Genomic DNA, 18,931 nt, shown 5'->3' on the forward strand with positions numbered 1-18,931 from the left:
GTCCTCTCTTGCCCACACTCACAGTTCTACTGGATATTTGGCAAAGCCCTTCCTCTATTAGCCAGCCCCCTTGTCTGCTTTTTCATTGACCCACAAAAGCCTGCTAAGTTATGATTGTATGAAAAAAGGAAAAAAAAGGACTGAAGCTACTGCTCAGTGGTGGAGTGTTTGTGGGGCTTGAGAGCTTGTGAGGCCCTAGGATCCATTCTTGGCTCTCCCGCCTCCATCCCCAACACAAATGCACATGCAAAATCAGGCATGTTTCAATTCCTATTGTGATTCTCTCCTTCCCTACTACCCTCATCTCTGTCCCCCTCAACTGCCTTCTCCTCTTCAGGACCAAGGACAAACTTCTGACCCCTCAGACCCCTCAGACCCTCTTCATCTCCCCACATCCTCCAAGAAGCTGATTTCGCTCTGGAAAATTTATTCTCTTCTCCCCAACCTTCCTTACTTTCATCCAAGAACCAGTCTTCTTCCTGCATCTTCTAGAAAACCCTACTTCATCAAGAATTGTCTCTGGTCTGAACATTCTCCTTATTGGATGATTCTCTCCTTAGCAGACAGATGTTTCTGGATCCCCCAGAACTTCCCCAGTCTAGAACTTGAGCTGAGTGATATTCAAATTTGACTTATCTTGAAAAAGAGCTTTTCTTTTTTTTTTTTTTTTTTGTTTTTTTTTTGTTTTTGGCCACACCCAGCAATGCTCAGGGGTTACTCCTGGCTGGCTGCTCAGAAATAGCTCCTGGCAGGCACGGGGGAACATATGGGACACCGGGATTCGAACCAACTACCTTTGGTCCTGGATCGGCTGCTTGCGAGGCAAACACCGCTGTGCTATCTCTCCAGGCCCAAAAAAGAGCTTTTCAACTCACACTTCTTGTCATTACCCTTCAACAACCCATAAAGTCATCCCATCACATAGGGTCCATTCAAAAGACAAAAACACATCAATATTTTAGTTGAAGAAACTCATATTATATTTCCTGTTGTCTATCTCAAGTCACCTGCATCCTCTCCGACTCCATTTCCACCTTTCCTAGTCCATCCCCTCTTCACTTGTTATTGATTTAAAGCCTTGTCTGGGAGACTTGCATTTGACTCTGCTGCCAACATCCTGGTCCCTAATTACCTGCCAGCAGATCTTCCTTGAGCAAACAGCAGTCTTTCAGAAATGCAAACACTGATCTATACTCTAAAATCTTTTACTAACTACCCTTCACATTAAAAAAAAAAAAATCAATTCTTTTTGGCACGACTCAGCTCTTAGTCGTAATTCTTACCTCCATTCCGAACTTCCCACCGCCTTGCTTAATTCGACTCAGTTCTCTTGAACCCATTGTCTCACGAAGCTTCTTTAATCTTGTCTTCTTCTTTGACCTCTTATGTTTGCACATCCTGTTTCCCCTTTATTTATTTATTTTTGGTTTTTAGCTTTGGGGCCACATCCGGTGGCGCTCAGGAGTTAGTCCTGGCTCTTCACTCAGAAATGGCTCCTGGCAGGCTTGGGGGATCATATGAAATACCAGGAATCAAACCCTGGTCCATCCCGGATTGGCCATGCCCCACCACTGTGTCATTGTTCAGGCCCCCTGTTTCCCTTTTTTGGCTGATCTTCCCATCTCCCACCTCCTTCTCTTCCCTGATAAGTTTTGATGCCATCAAGAATTCTTTCTCTCTCCATTCCCAACAGTCTCTTAGCATTACTCTCATGAGCCCTGACAATACTTTGTAAAAAGACATCTTGGAGAGTTGGCTGGGTGGTTAAGTCTGAGTACTTTGAGGTCAAACTCTGATCCATTCCCAGTAATTTATTTTGCTATCTGTGTGAATTTATAAAAAACATTTACCAGGACTGTCTTTCAGGTCCATACATGTAAAACAAGGCTCATAATAAAATAGTAATAACTTACTCATAGGGTGGTTATAAAGATTAAATGAGATAATAATTACCAAAAATAGACCCAATCCCACAACTTTCAAAGTGTCTAAATTACTTCTCTTATTATTGGAAAATGTAGATTATTTTGAAACCAGGCCACAATTTGATAGTATACTACTTAAGATTACACTGTTCTTCTGATAAAATTTATAGTCACATTTGTTTGGGCAGAAACCAGAACCTGATGTATGTCACAATTGCCTTGAGCTCATAATTATTTGGGGATAGGCTCAAATATCTCATTTTCTCAAACACTAGGGCCTTGCACTTCCTAGAGAAAATTAAAAAAACAAATGCTTTGCCAGCTGCAGACCCTGTAGATGGCAATACATTCGGAATGCATTTGACTTTTTCACGGGAAAGATGGAATTGGCTGACAATTCTGTGTCTATCCTATGGTTTAGTCAGGATCCTGATTGGGCCTGAAGCAGGAGGGCCAAAGAACCATGAAGGCTGCTAGCAGCCTTCTGTTTTATCTTGATGCAAATATCTGCCTAAACAGTGACTTGTGCTTTCAACCCAATGTCCAGTGAGAACATAAAAAATATTCCAAAAGAGATGAACCCCTGGCTAATTCTTTCTACCACACACAGAGAAAAAGAAAACCACACACAAGTCAATAGCATGAAACTTCTCAGTAAGTCCTTTGACCATGATGTTTTGACTCTCAAATACCACCTCAGGGATGAGAATGCCTGGGAAAGATACTTGTACATAACGAAGACATGTGGACATGTTTGTTTCCATCTTCTTTTCGTGAAGCATATCTTTGGCTTTCCACAGATTTCCCAGCAGAATTATTGGGACTGATAATGACACGGAAAGAATGTTCCCCTGTGATGCTGCAGAGCCTTTGTATGTACGTGGAAAGGCAGCTGGAGCCTAGATGGATGACACAGTCGTCAAGGAGGTCAGGCTGATCCCTAAGGGTTGGACTGACCTCTGTCTTTTGGTCCTCTGGGAGGATGTGGCTCAAAGTGGCTCATATCCTGCCTCAGGCTGTCTGTCACCTTAGATGGCCTCACTGAGGTTCTGGCAGGTTTAGACCCAGTTGGCGGCTTAACATCCAGAAGCATTGACCCTGATTTCCCCACCACTGTTGGGTGGGGAGAGAGTAACAGAGAAGAGCAGAGATAGGCCTTTTTTTTTAAAAGAGAGAAGTGTAGGCACTCTGCTCAAAATCATGTGTCCTTAATAGAAAGGCAAAAAGGCCAGCACATGGGACAAAAAGATTAAAGTTCAAACGTCTCTAGGGGAACTTCTCTAGAGAGGAACAAAAGGTTCTAACTTGCCTCCTGCTCCCTGAGAATTGTTTTCTAGTTACTCATCTTTCAAATCTCAAAACAGACAGCATTTTGCATGCATTCGCCATCAATACTGTGAGATAAGACAAGTACTTTATGTTATATCTTGGATAATACAACCAAGTTCTGAAACTTGAGTTCTGAGACTCTGAGTTCTGTGACTTCCTCTTTATTCTTCCATATGAATATCCTAGAGCCTGACATTATAGACAAACAGAGTCCAAAAGGAAAATGGGTTCCTGACCATTGATGTTTTAGCCATTTTTAAATTGGTGAAAGATACACTTTTCTATCATTTATTCATAAAAGTTCTTTGTGTTAAGGAATTAAAAATTTTAATTAGATTATAGATGTATTCAAACTATCTCTTTCTTGCTATATATATAAATTAGAGAAACTATACATTTATTTGTATCTAGTTCTAATTCAGAATTTAGCTTTTATCTAGGATTGTATGAAGACATTTGGTACAAAATGATTTGCAAAGTGATTTTGGTGAGATGAAGTTGATAGTACTTTTCTCCAGCAAAAAAAAAAGCCATGGTGAGATCTTATTTTTTTTGGTTTTTCGGGCCACACCTGTTTGATGCTCAGGGGTTACTCCTGGCTAAGTGCTCAGAAATTACCCCTGGCGTGGGGGGACCATATGGGTCCTTCCTTGGCTAGCACTTGCAAGGCAGGCACCTTACCTCTAGCGCCACCTCACTGGCACCATAATAATAAATTGTTACAAACAGCAAAGCAAATTAGTCTCCTATGAATTATATTGTGCATGTAAGAACAATACTCCAAGTTTTTATACTGGATGCTTATATGTAAATAACATTATTAAAATGACAAAACTCTAGACTTGGAGGAATACATGGGTGGGGATGGATGTGATCACAACAAAATAACATTATGGTGATAAAATGTCTTGTCTTTTCCCTATCAGCACCAATAAACTGGTTGACATTGTTCTGTAATCTGTTTGGTTAATTGCATTGGGGGGTCCACTTCTAGGGGCACTCAAGCCCTACACCTGACATTCTATTTAGGAATTGCCCCCAGAAGTATTTGGGTGACCCTGTAATGCCAGAGATTGAACCGAAACCTGCAGTTTGCAAAACATGAGCTCCATTCTTTTAAGTTTTCTCTCCAGCTACTCTAGTTTAAAAAAAAATATTACCATTGGGTGAAAATGGGCATATAAATTACCTAAAGGTACTTGTGTATTTCTCTTTTTTGGTTGGTGTTTTTGTTTGGTTTTGGGGGTTTTTTTGGAGGGGGGCATACTCAGCAGTGCTCAGGGTCTACTCCTGGCTCTATCACTCATAGAGGGAGTGGGGGGACCATATGTGATGCCGAGGACTGAACCCAGAACACTATATGCAAAGCAAGCCTCTTACATTTTGTACCATCACTCTAGCCCTGATTTCATATTTTAGAGGCAACCATGTCTGGTGTCATGCTTACTTGTATATATATTCATAAAACATAACTATGTGTATTTTAGATAAACCTACTTAAGAATACATAAATATACAAACACATCATATATATGTAACAATCTACATGGAGGGTGAGGGATGGAAATACTGTTATGTTTTTACTAAGCCACACAGGTTTACAAACTGTATCTAAGTGGCTCTGTAGAGTTTTTCCATAGATAGATCTACTTGAGCCTCCCTGGGGACTCTCTCTCTGTCTCTGTCTCTGTTTCCCTCTCTGTCTCTCTGTCTCTCTGTCTCTCTGTCTCTGTCTCTGTCTCTGTCTCTGTCTCTCTCTCTCTCTCTCTCTCTCTCTCTCTCTCTCTCTCTCTCTCTTTCGCCCCCAGTTGAACAGTTCATTTACACAGAAAAACATTCTGATTCTTTGGGGGGGGGGGGTTGGGCCACACCCAGTGGTGCTCAGGGGTTACTCCTGGCTGTCTGCTCAGAAATAGCTCCTATCAGGCACGGGGGACCCTATGGGACACCGGGATTCGAACCAACCACCTTTGGTCCTGGATCAGCTGCTTGCAAGGCAAATGCCACTGTGCTATCTCTCCAGGCCCCAACATTCTTAACATCAACTCTGTTCATTTGTAAATAACGAATACTCTGCTGATCCTCTTTCTAACACCTGAAGTCAGCTCTCAGGCTCTCCTGCCAAAATCCCCACCTCACGCCCTTATTTAAAACAATAAAATTAAGTGTCCTCCCTCTCCATATCTTTGCTCCAGTCGCTATTCTTACAAGAGAATTATTAGCTATTAGGGAAATGCAAAGCAATACCATTGTGATACCAACTCAAAACTATTAGGGCTGTCAACCCTCAAAATCAAACCAATTCATCTTTTATAACAAGGGCAGATGAGGATGTGGAAAATATGGAGTTATCATTAGCATTTCTAGTGAAAATATATGATAGTGCAACAATTTTGGAAATTTGGAAGTTCCTCAAAATGTTAAGTTACTCCAAGACCAAATATTCTGTTCCATTGTACCTACACAAGTGAAATTAAACTCTATATCTTCACAGAGCTCATACAGGATGTTATCACAGTACTCTTTATAATTAGCTAAAATGTGGAAGTACCTTATTCATCCTCAGCTGAAAAAATAAACAAAATATGCACTATAGCTACAGTATGATCTTACAAAGCCACAGAAAGGGGAAGAGAAAAACAATAAAAGGAATGAAGTACTGGCTACTGGGCCCAATGAGATAGTCTAAGGGGTGGGGCATTTGTCTTGCATGTGGCTCACCCCACTTAGATCCCCAGAACTATATTTGCTCTCCTGAGCCCCATCAAAAGTGATTCCTGAGTACAGAGCCAGGAGTGAATCCTGAGCACCACCAGATCTTTCCCCCCAAACCCCCCACACAAATAAGAAAGTATTGATATAGACCATAACTGGTTAGGTGAGATGGCAGGTAAAAGAAGCCAATCACAAAATAACGCATACCTTAAGTTCCATTTCTAGAGAATGTTCACCATAGAGCATAAAGTTGATATTACTTGCCAGAGAAATGGGGTAGGAGAAAGTGGGTAGAGGCTATTTGTGGGTCTGGGTTTCTTTTTAGGATGATGGAAAAACTCTAAATTTCGGTAAGAGTGGTACACTAATGCTGAGTTGTTTGTTTAAATGCAAAAATGAAAATAAGCAACTTTGTAGAACAAAACATAAACATTAGTGCCATTGAATCATATTGCCTCAGTTGCAACAAAATAATGCAACAAAGGATGGGATGTGAATAATTTTTCAATAAAACTGTTAGAGAAAATGAAGATGTTTAAACAGCTTTTACAATTTTTTTTAACATTCAGTATCTCTTGGATTTCATTATCATCAATGTAGCTATAAAACAAATCTTTCAAGACAGCCACTGTAGAGTATCCAATTTAGTAGGAACAAAGAAATTAATGAATTCTAAAACTTGTCATATTAGAATAATTAAGCCACACTATCAAAAGCATGAAGTTGAAAAATAACAAACCTTAGGCTTAGGAAATGTGTTTGATGCATACTAATCCTACTTAAAAAATTTTTATAAATTAAAAACATGAAAAAGTGAGAACATGTGTCACTGTGATTTATTTTATTAATCTCAAATGTCATGAAAAAAATGAAAGCAGTTCGTGCTGACCATATATTAATTTATTAAAAAGAAAGCACAGCCTCAAAAAATGGCATGTTTAGAATGTCCAGTAATTTGGAACCAATTACCACATACTATTCTGATGCTAAATATATATATTTATTTTACTGGGGTTTATTAAATGAGTCAACATAAACTCAAGCATAGCACATTGCTAGCACATTTTTAATAAAGTATGTCACCAATACATATTTTTTTCTACAGATGATTAAAATAATAGGAAACTCATACACCATATTTCCTAGGAAAGAGAAGCAAAATCAGAAATCTATCTATGGAAAGTTAAGCGTAGCGGGGTCTGTGGCATAAAAATTGGGAAGCATTGAGGGAAATAGGGCCAATGAGGCTTAACTGGTTTAAAATTATAGTTAATACCCTTCAAACTGGAGTCCAGGGAGCTGGATTTCTGGTCTCTGTATTGTTCATTCAGCTACTGGAGAGGAGCTTCGCCGGGAGTGTGTGGGGTGTGGGCAGAATCGCCAACATAGCCTCCTTTCAGCTGAGGCCGGTTCCTGGCGAGGAATTAGTTCTGAGCCCCCAGCAGGAAAGAGTGCCTGGATTGGTCCTGAAGGGGCATCTGAACAGGAAGTCACAGTATTCCCCCACTACCCACCTATGACATTGCTTGCATCAGCCGGATTTGTTGACTTTTTATAAATCCAGTTATAAAAAAACTCCTCCCACTCATGACCCCTTTGTTTTGCCCAAGAAAGGCAACAAGGGCAAGTGCCACCCAAAACAGCTGTGACTCATTAAGCACTTGATTTCAAATTGATTTTTGGTCATTGCACTTGGTCATTTGTTCTGAAACATTTTACAGTTGTCCATTTTTTGTGACCTCACATAAGGTAGGTAGGTACATACCTTAAGAATTAAAAGTACAGGGGCCGGAGAGATAGCATGGAGGTAAGGCGTTTGCCTTTCATGCAGGAGGTCATCGGTTCGAATCCCGGCGCCCCATATGGTCCCCTGTGCCTGCCAGGAGCAATTTCTGAGCCTGGAGCCAGGAATAACCCCTGAGCACTGCCAGGTGTGACCCAAAAACCAAAAAAAAAAAAAAAAAAAAAAAAAAAAAAAAGAATTAAAAGTACAGCTGCCTTGAGATTCTGGTTGGTCTTTTGTTTTCAGAACTTACAGGAGAGACGTGTTGGGGTGATGCACGATTAATTGAGGTAAGCCATTTACCTCACGATTACCACGATTTTAGTAGCTCTCAGGGTTGTAGCTAATATTTGGGATGTCCCTCTTCTATTGCCCAGTCTTAATGTGCCTCACCCTGGAACTTCAGTGAGTCTACGAGGCTTACCTGTTCATATCTGTTCGTGTGTGCTTAAGGTGTTTTTATGTCGTAGCATGTATAAAAGAGCTGCAATAGACATAGGGATGCATACGTATTTTCTTTTTTTTTTTTTTTTTTTTGGTTTTTGGGCCACACCCTGTGACGCTCAGGGGTTACTCCTGGCTATGCGCTCAGAAGTCGCTCCTGGCTTCTTGGGGGACCATATGGGACGCCGGGGGATCGAACCGCGGTCCGTCCTAGGCTAGCGCAGGCAAGGCAGGCACCTTACCTCCAGCGCCACCGCCCGGCCCCTGCATACGTATTTTCAAATTGGTGTTTTTATATTTTTCTGCTACCTAACAGTGGAAATGGGGGAACAATATTTTAAATTTTTTAGGTACCTTCATTCTATTTTCCAGTGGGGCTTCACTAATTACATTCCTAGCGTTGCTCGAAGGGTTCATTTCCTTTCCCACCCTCAACAACACTTGTTTCTTGTCTTTTAATATTTACCATTACTCATAGATACGAGTTGGTATCTCGTTGTGGTTTTTATTTGACATTCCCTATTAACAAATCATGTTGGACATTTTTTTTCCACATGCCTATTGGCCTCTATAAGTCTTCATTCAAGAAATTTTGTTTGTTTGTTTGTTTGGTTTTTGGTTTTTGGGCCACACCCGGCAGTGCTCAGGGGTTCCTCCTGGCTGTCTGCTCAGAAATAGCTCCTGGCAGGCACGGGGGACCCTATGGGACACAGGGATTCGAACCAACCACCTTTGGCCCTGGATCGGCTGCTTGCGAGGCAAACGCCGCTGTGCTATCTCTCCGGGCCCTTCTTTCAAGAAATTTTATGCACATTTTTGGTTGGATTGTTGGTAGCTTTGTTGTTGTTGAATTGCATGAATTATCCATTTATTTTTATGTTAGTTCCTTGTTCGATTTGTTATATTTTTAAATTTCAGAATAATTCATCTCTCTTTACTGAGTTTATGACTAACCTACAGACGAGAAGAATCATGTAAAAATAGAATGATCTAAGAATGTATCCGCAGCTTCACATATTTTATTTAATGAATTTTCTGCTCTCAATCTCTCTCTCGGCTTTCCTCTAAGACAGGGATCCCCAAACTATGGCCTGTGGGCCACATGACACTTATCTGGCCCTCAGGTGTTTTTGCTACCCTTGCCTGTCCTGCTTAGCAGCAGACTCTTCCTGGCCTTCAGTGCTCATGTGTGGGATATGCGCTGCGCTCTCTGACTCCCTCCTCCTCTCTGTCTCTCGCCATCTCCTCTCAGTCTCAGGCGGGGGTCCTCCAACTACGGCCCTCCAAAAGCAAACCCAGAATTTCCATTGGAATTCTGGTAAGTTTGTGGATTTCACTTTACTTGTTCTTCATTTTAATTATTGTATTTGTTCGCATTTTGGTTTTTCATTTCAAAATAAGATGTGTAGAGTGTGCAAAAGAATTTGTTCCTAGTTTGTTTTTTAATAAACCATAGTCCGGTCCTCCAATGGTCTGACGGACAGTGAACTGTTGAAACAGTTTGAGGACCCCTACTCTAGGGCTTAATGAAAGCCTGAATGCCATACTAGGTGCTTAATAAACACATGCCAACAATTAAATGTACAATATTTTTCTTGCTCATTGAATACCTCACAACTGAAGCCATCTCTTTCCTTCTTGAAGTTTTTTTTTCTTTATAGCCTTTTATCCCTCATTAAAACCATCATTCTTCTCTCTTTGTCTCTCATAGGAAGGGATTTCTTCCCCTCCCTCTCTTCCCTTCTCCTGCAAAGTAGATCACAGAAAGAAGTTCAGAGATAACCATTAAAGAATGTTTAGTAGGATGGAAGTGCAATAAGTTTATGTAGATTAGGTTTTCTATTTCTCATCCTCTGACTTGCATTTTTACTAAATTCTGAAACCCTGCATTTGCATGACTTTAAAGGGGATGTAATCTTTAAAGGGGTTGTTGTCCTGTGGGTATCTTAAATAACTGAACCAAGGAATCCACAACGGGAAATAAAAATGTTCTTTCCCTTCTCTTGTGTACAATTACTAATAGAATCTCACCATTCCTGGTGCCTGGAGACAATCTTGTGGTAGCAAGTCCAGAGTTCATCTTGTTGGCTTGAATAGTGGACTCATTTCCTATTTCCAATGAAATAACTAGAGAATCTAGCCTCTAAGAGAGTGAGTCTATGGACAAGTTAAGAGCGATCAACAGAAGCCTTACTTCACTTTCCCTGCTTTACTTGGGGAAAGATGACTGGGAGCAGCTCCCAGTCATGAAGAAGAATAGAGAAACGTTCAGGCTTCCAGCACTATAAACAATAGGCAGGATGCAGTCTGGAAAAAGGAATACAGCCATTGGAGCAACCTGGGTATCCCTGGTTGGGGCTGGGGAACGAATCTCAGTGAGTTCTTGATTGCTGGATTCCTTTGACCTGAGGCATGGTCCTCAGAACTACTCTATGAACAGACTCACCAGTCCAGGCCTTTATCCAAAGTCATTAGATAGTCAGGAACTGGTTGCCGGAGTACCTAGTAATTATTTGAAAAAGTTAGCACGAGAAAACCATTTCACTCTGACATTTCAAGCATGATACTATTGATGTTTAAATTCAAACTTACTGGAAAAATCAAGCTCCATCTAGCAGCAGAGGAGCTAACAGAAACCAATGAAGTGTATTCACAGATATCATCCACTTTTATGAGCTCCTCAATAAGACTCCCTCACATTCATGTCACCTCCTTACTCTCAGGTTTCAAACCTCCACAGTCACTGGCCTGTGCATCTGCCTACTTTGGCCTCTAACCACCGTGGCCATGGGCTCCATACTTATCTTCTAATACTAGTTCTTGTTAGCTCCTGAACGAGCCATTTCTCAGTCTCCATTTTTTTAAATCTATGAAATAGGAAATATTTGGCCCACAGTTATAAAATAATACAAACAAAAGACCTGAATAATAGAGGCATTAAGTCAACTTTCCCTACACTGCAAAGTCCCACTCTCTAAAGAATAATCTTAGAAGAATAACAACTCCAAATTACAAGCCCAAGTCTATAGACCACATTATGGAAAACTTTTTTTTTATTTTTCAGTTTCTTGAACACATTTTATACACAAATTATGTTATGGAATAAGTTATTTAAAGGCAAAGTTAACCGAACACTTATAGAATTAACCCTATTAATGAAAATGATTTTACTAATAATGAGGCAAAAGGAAAATAAGTTATTTTTACATCATATATTGTTTTAGTATCATTGAGGTCTTAAAAAGATCATAATTTAGCAAGATTTGTGTGTGTTGAGTCTAGATTTATTTTATGGATATTAAATTAATTTATGGACCTTTAGAAAAATTATCATCAATAATTTAAAAAGAGTGCATTATTCAATAAAAATAGTTAAGGCATTAATTTAAAATAATGATGAATATAACGTCAAGGTCATGTGTGTTATATACAAAGAACTATTAAACAGGTAATAATATTTTGCCTTATAAAAGTAAAGAATTTTAGCCCAAGGCTAATCTTATGTGACTTGGAAAAGCAACGCTGAACCTAAGTCCTATGCTCCAAGTCTTGGAGCATGAAGAAATGTCTGAAAAATAGGAAAAAATTTTATTGCAACTTTTCACCTCTTTTCCTCTTTCCCCACAACAAAAAGATCACCCGTTTGCAAAACATTAAGACAATATGCTACTTTATAAATTATTTTAATTATAAATATAATTATATTTTATAATATTTTATATAATCATAAATATAAATCTATTACGTATATTATAAACTTATATTTAAATTATATAGTAATATATCTTATATTCACATTATATTTTATAATAAATATTTATGAATATATAATATGTAAAATATTATATATAAATACAGTTACATTTTAATAAGAATCAAATCGTGATCAATAAAAATGCAAGAGCATTTAAAAATTATTAAAGTTCTGTGAACCCCAGTGCACTTCTATAGACTTGTACTTTTCCCCTTTTAAAAATTATTGTGCTTGATAATAGAGCCCCCTTGTGGAAATTAGTGATATTTCTGGTTTCAAAGGGCAAGTAAATACTATTTTAATATCCACCTCTACAAGGGGAGCATATACAAAACAATTTTTCTTATTTATCTAGTCTTTGTCGATTTCTTTGTTTTCGTGTGGATATTGAAGTTGTTGTCTCCATTTATATTTTTTTTTCTTCTTTTCTTTTCTTCCTTTATGTGCTGTGCTCTGCCATGTTTTTTTATCTCAAGACCATGGCTTTTATGTGGTGCTTATCTTTACTGTTGGAGTGCTCACTGGACATTTTATTTGACACTTCTTTTTGTACTGTTGGGGTCTTTCACCTTCTTTTTCCCTTTTGTCTCTCCAACCTAGGATGAGAGCCTCCAGAAGGACTCCGCCCATTTTTGGCGTATTTGATTTTTCCCCCAGTTTATTACTTTCTCTTCTTCAAACAAAACCACATAACTTGAACTATCTAGTCCCGCCTCCCAACTAGAGCAGGAAATAAGGGAAGTACCAAGACCAAACTGGTGTAGGACCACTAAGTAGTAAGCTAGGCAGAGAGGGGACCACTTATTCTGGCAGCCCCGGGGGTGAGGGAGGAGGATATGGGAGGTAGGACGGGAACGGAGATGGAGGGAGGGCAATATGGTGATGGGAAATCCCCTGATTTTATGTTAATATGTAGCTAAAATATTATTGTCAATGATATGTAAGCCACTATGATTAAAATAAAAATTATATTTATTAAAAAAAAACAAGGGAAGCATATATAGAAGTGCTACCAAGAAAATAAGTGCTCGCCAGTGGACCCCTAATAATCAGGAATAAACAGGCAGTTATTATTGACAAGAATTGGTAAATTTTGTGTTATCTCTGCTTTGTCTGGAGTCCTGGTAGCTAAAGTTAAATAAATCAGAGTGTTTTAAATTTAGGCTTATGGGATGCTCAAAAGATTGGAGCATATGCATAGGGCTCAAATTCAATACCATTGACACCAGCTCTGCAAGGTGTGACTCTGGTCGCACCCGAACACTGCTGGAGTCCAGCATCGAGTTGTCCAGACTGGTTATACTTTGCAACTTTATTGACCATTATTTACTTTTAAACTAGCAGATGCATGTTTTGTATTAATATAGCAGAACTATTTATCTTTGTTAGACCAGAAAACATCCTGAGACAAAGAGCTTCCTGAAGGTTGCAAAGCCCAGACATAGGTTGCGTGTCAGCATGCAGCTAGTTAAGCTCTTGTGCTGAATGAGATGGATGATTGTAAAATCTTTTCCTAACATCCATGAGGCCCAATCATCACCAGAGTGGCCCAGCTGATCTGGTAACCTCCCACTGACGTGTCCAGTGGAGTGTTGCAGAGGGTGGCCTCCAGCTCCTTAAACGTTGCTCATGACGAAACCAGAGTGTATTATACTATTCTCTGGGCCTCTTGGTTCTTCATAAAGGTCTCGATCACAAAACATTTGCCTCCTACTACTGCATTGCTACATTCTGCGGGTTCTGATAACTTCATTTGTCTGTGTGACTTTTAATTTTTCTGTGTATATACACACATATGTATATATAGTACATGTCTGCATCTATACATAACAACATTTATATTTGAAATTTTCTGATTTTGTTTTTGCAGTTTTTAACTTTATAGCACTGTTATTAGGAAAAACTACTCAGTAGGATTTTAATCTTTAGAAGTTCATTAATACTTGTATGTCCCACATATGGTCTATTGAAAAGTTTCATATGAAATTTTTAAAAAGCATAAATTCAGCAGTTTGGGGGTGATACTTCAATAAACCTCTATTAAGACCTTCTGCTCAGAGCCAGAAAGGTAATGCAGTGGGTAAGTCATACAGCATATCCAGAACAATATGTTAGTTTGATCCTCAAAACAGCATGCTGTTCCCAAGCCTGTCAGGAGCGATACCTGAGTGCAGGGCCAGGAGAAAGAAATAAAACCAGGTCCCACACTGTCAAGTAGGACCCCCAAACAAAAGACCTTCTGTTTTAACTTATTGTTTCATGAGATTGTTTCTATTCATAATCTAAACATTAATTTATTTGCCTATAATTTTGTGTAGCATTATAATTTCTACTATTTTATTACTGCCAATCACCACTCCTAATTTTTGGTGCTCTATCATTTGATAGTATTTAAAAGTACTCTTTTAATTAACCCCTTCCTTAATCATTATGTAATTTACATTCCTATATTTTTTATCCATTTTAGTTAGAAACTTTGTTATTTGCTATAAATATAGCTATACTGCCTTCTTTTAAGTTACCATTTGCTTGCAGAATTGCTTTACATTTTCTTTTACAATGAGCCTTTGCCATAGAAGCTAAAAGAGGTTTCCTATAGATCACAAAACATTGTGTTTTGCTTTGATCCTTTCAGTCACTTTCTTTTACTTGGTAAAATCAAACCGTTAACATTTTGAGTAACTAATGAAATATGAGTATGCATTTTCATCATCGTTTTTCAGGTTTTATTTATCATTGGCATTTTCTCATATATTCTTATTTTATCATCTTGTGTTACGTTTGAATTCCTTTACCAGTTTCTTTTGTTGTTGTTATTTGTTTGTTTGTTTTTTGGGCCACTCCCAGTGATGTCTGGGGTCCCTCCTGTCTATGACTCAGAAATCGCTCCTGGCTAGGGGGACCATATGGGATGCCGGGATTGAACCCAGGTCCATCCCTACAGCTGTGCTATTGCTCCGACCACCAGTTTCTTATATTTTTTATAGATGTTGTTTAAGATCATCCTAAGGTGTAATTATGTAATTATGTTAACCTATAATTGCATTATTATATGTAATAATATTATAGTAATTATTATTAATGATACAGAACCCTGTAATTATAGCCTAGTGAGAGATTGCTCTTACATTTATCTTAATGGACTACATGTTCACTCTTCTCCATTTCTTCCAAACCCCTAACTTGTATAATTTTGGTGTCTAGTTATTTCTAGGTGAGAATACTTTTCATTTTATATATGTTCCTTTCCTATCTATTGCAAGACTGCTTTGGTGTTGATGAATTGCTCCTGTTTATCTGTAAAGCCATTGCATTCTAAAAGATAATTTAGTAAGGCAGAATATTCTCAGTTGAAAATGCTTTTCTTGTAGGAGTTTAAATATCATGTGTCCTCCTCCTTTATTTTGAATGTGTCTCTTAAAAAAAATCAGTGCAACACTCCTTAGGAGTTTTTTTTTTTTGGGGGGGGGGGCCACACCCTGGCAGTGCTCAGGGATTATTCCTGGCTCTCTACACACAGGGATCACTCCTGGCAAGCTCGGGGACCACATGGGATGCTGGGATTAACCCCTGTTTGGCTAAATGCAAGGCAAATATCCTACCCATTGTGCTATCACTCTGGTCCTCAGGAGTTATTTTTTTAAGTTAAAAATATTTTATTAAGGTCCCCTGAGCCGGCCAGGAGCGATTTCTGAGTGTAAAGCCAGGAGTAACCCCTGTGCGCTGCCAGGTGTGACCCAAAGACCCCCCACCAAATTTTTTTTATTAAAATACAATGATTGACAAAGTTATCACAGTTAGGCTTTAGACATACAATGTTCCAGGTCTAAATCCAACCATCAGTGTTTTCAGGTTTCTTTTCCTAACCCCTCCTATCTCAAGATTTCAGTGTTGTTGACTATGGTTTAGACATTTACCTTTATTATCCCTTAACACCACTAATGTATTTAAGTCTCCTTGACTCTTGCCCTTTGTTTCTTCCTGTCCATTTATCTTCTTTTCCCATCAACCAATTTCTTTTTTTAATTATTTTTAAAATGTAATCGCCATAGTTACAAGGTTATTCATGTATTTTTTTCCATAGATAAAGTTGTTCATGATTGAGTTATAGTCATACAATCTTCACTAGTGCACATTTCCCACCATCTATGTCCCTCATTTTCTTCTCACCCTCCCTGATGCCCTCTCCCCTTCCTGTTTCTGGGGCATACATTTTTCTTCTCTATCTCTATTTTACTCTTCTTTTTTTTTTCCTTTTAGACACTTTGATTTACACTGTCATGCACATTTCCTTCCCCCAATGTCTTCAGTTTCCCTCCCAACCACCCTTCAGAGGCAGGAATTTTACTTCTCTCTTTATCCATCCATCCATCCATCCATCCATCCACCATCCATCCTTCCATCCATCCATCCATTCATCCATCCATCCATCCATCCATCCATCCATCCATCCATCCATCCATCTATCTATATATCCACCTGTCTTCTTTTTTGACCTTGTGGTTTGCACTATTGTTAATGAAGAGATGCCATGCATGTCACTTTATCCTCTTCCAGCACCCAGTTTTTGTCCAGAGTGATCAGCTCCAATTATTGTCATAGTGAACTCTTCTCTACTCTAACTGCACTCCTTGCTTTGTGACAAACTTCCTACCATGGACTGGTCATCCAGATGCTCATCTCTATTGTCTCTGAATATTATAACCATATAGTCTCTTATTTTCTTATATCCCACAGATGAGTGAGATTATTCTATGTCTATCCCTCGTCCTCCTTATACTTAGGGCCAAGGATGATCTAGGCATCCTCCCTTTAAACCATTGCATTTCCTCATCCTGTTATTCTAAATACCATATATCAGTGACATAGTTCTTATAAGTAATTTTATTTATGTGGATATATTATTCCATTCCTTGGGCGGGTGTAGCACACCCTGTGGCTCACTCAGAAATTACTCCTGGAAGATTGGGGAACCATAAGAGATGCTGAGGATAGAACCCTGGTTGACTGTGTGCAAGGCAAATGCCCTAACTGCTGTTCTATTGCTTAGACCTCTATTTTTTTTTTTTTTTTTGCCACACCCTGTGGACTCAGGATTTACTTCTGGCTCTGCATTCAGGAATTACTCCTGGTAGGCTCAGGAACCATATGAGGTACTGAGAGTCAAATCTAGGTCACTGTGTGCAAAACAGATATTTTACACACTATGCTATCACTTCAACCTCTCTCTATATAATAATATATATTATACATATAATATAATATAAATAATATATATTGATTATTTTAAACTTTTAATTATAATATGTCTTGGGATAAGTCTGTTTGGGTTTATTTTGAGTCTCTCTCTTTTTTTGTTTTTTTGGGCCACACCCATTTGATGCTCAGGGATTACTCCTGGCTAAGCGCTCAGAAATTGCCCCTGGCTTGGGGGGACCATATGGGACGCTGGGAGATTGAACCGCTGTCCTTCCTTGGCTAGCACTTGCAAGGCAGGCACCTCTCTGGTCCCCTTTAAGTCTCTTTTCATTTAAATGTTTATTTCCTTTTTCAGATTAGGAAGTATTTAGCATGTATGCTTCCAAATAGCTCTTTCAATGCACTCACGCAACCACTACTGATCCCCGACTCTTACTCTTCTTTTTCTAGAATTTCTGTAAATATAAATGCTGCTTTTTCTGAAGCAACCTCAGCAGTGTCTTCATATTTTCTAATTTTCTTCTCTTTTTGATAGTTTGTTTTGGATGTTTTCTGCTATCAGATTTTTCAACATCAACTCTATTTTGTTTCTTGTTACTACTAAAACCCCTGTATGTTCTTTAGTTTGGTTATTAAATTTTTAAGTTTATCTTTTTATTTAGTTTTTTAAATATTTTCTATTCTGTTATAATAATTGCTTTAAACTTTTCAGGCACTGTTAAAGTTAAACTGTTAAAGTTTCTCCAGGTTTTCTTTTAGCTTCATAATTTATGGTAAATTTCTGTCTCCACACTGTTTAATATAGTATTTGAAATTCTGTCTTAAGCTTAATAATAATCCTAGACTGGATAGGTATAATATGTGTATTATAAGCTCTAGGCAATAAGCATAGGATACCTTTGCAATACTTTGATGTTTATTGCTTCAGATACGAATGAAAGAGGACACAACCATTTTTCTTGTCAGTTGTTAGGACATCCATCTTATTTTTTTAAATAAACCGAAATAAATTCATTTATTACAGTTACATGAGGCTTATCACTCACAGGACCCAGGTGTTGCTAGTTTATCTAACTGTCCCGGTACATGCCCTTAAAGTTCCTGGAACTGGCTATTCTGGCCTAGTCCTTTTTGCCACATATCTGAGGCCTGTCATGGCAGTTTTCATGTCTAAAGCAAAGCACGGTTATATATATATTTTTATATTCCATAATGAGTGCAATCTTTCTATGTCTCTGACTCATTTCACTCAGCATAATAGTCTCCATATCCATCCATGTTTAAATAAATTTCATGACTTTATTTTTCTAACAGTTACATAATATTCCATTATGTAGATGTACCAAATTTATTTTTCTAACAGTTACATAATATTCCATTATGTAGATGTACCAAATTTGCTTTATCCACTCATATTTTTGGGGCACTTGAGTTATTTCCAGATTCTAGCTATTGTGAATAGTGCTGCAATGAACATAAGAGGGCAGATTCCTTTTCTGCACTGTGATTTTTGGCCTCTAGGAATATATCTAGGATTGCTTTTGCTGGGTTATAAGGGAGCACAATCTCTAATTTTCTTAGGAATATCCCTATTGTTTTTTCATAAAAGCTGAACCAGTTGACATTCTCACCAGCAGAGTCCCTTTCAACATGCATCCATGCCAACACTGGTAATTCTTGTTCTGTTTGATGTGTGCTAGTCTCTGTGGTGTGAGATGGTATCTCATTGTTGTTTTGATTTGCTTCTTCCTGATGAGTAATGATGTGGAATTTTTTTTTCAT

The sequence above is a fragment of the Suncus etruscus genome, chromosome 3 (genome assembly GCF_024139225.1).
Source record: "Suncus etruscus isolate mSunEtr1 chromosome 3, mSunEtr1.pri.cur, whole genome shotgun sequence".
In the NCBI taxonomy this organism is placed as follows: domain Eukaryota; kingdom Metazoa; phylum Chordata; class Mammalia; order Eulipotyphla; family Soricidae; genus Suncus; species Suncus etruscus.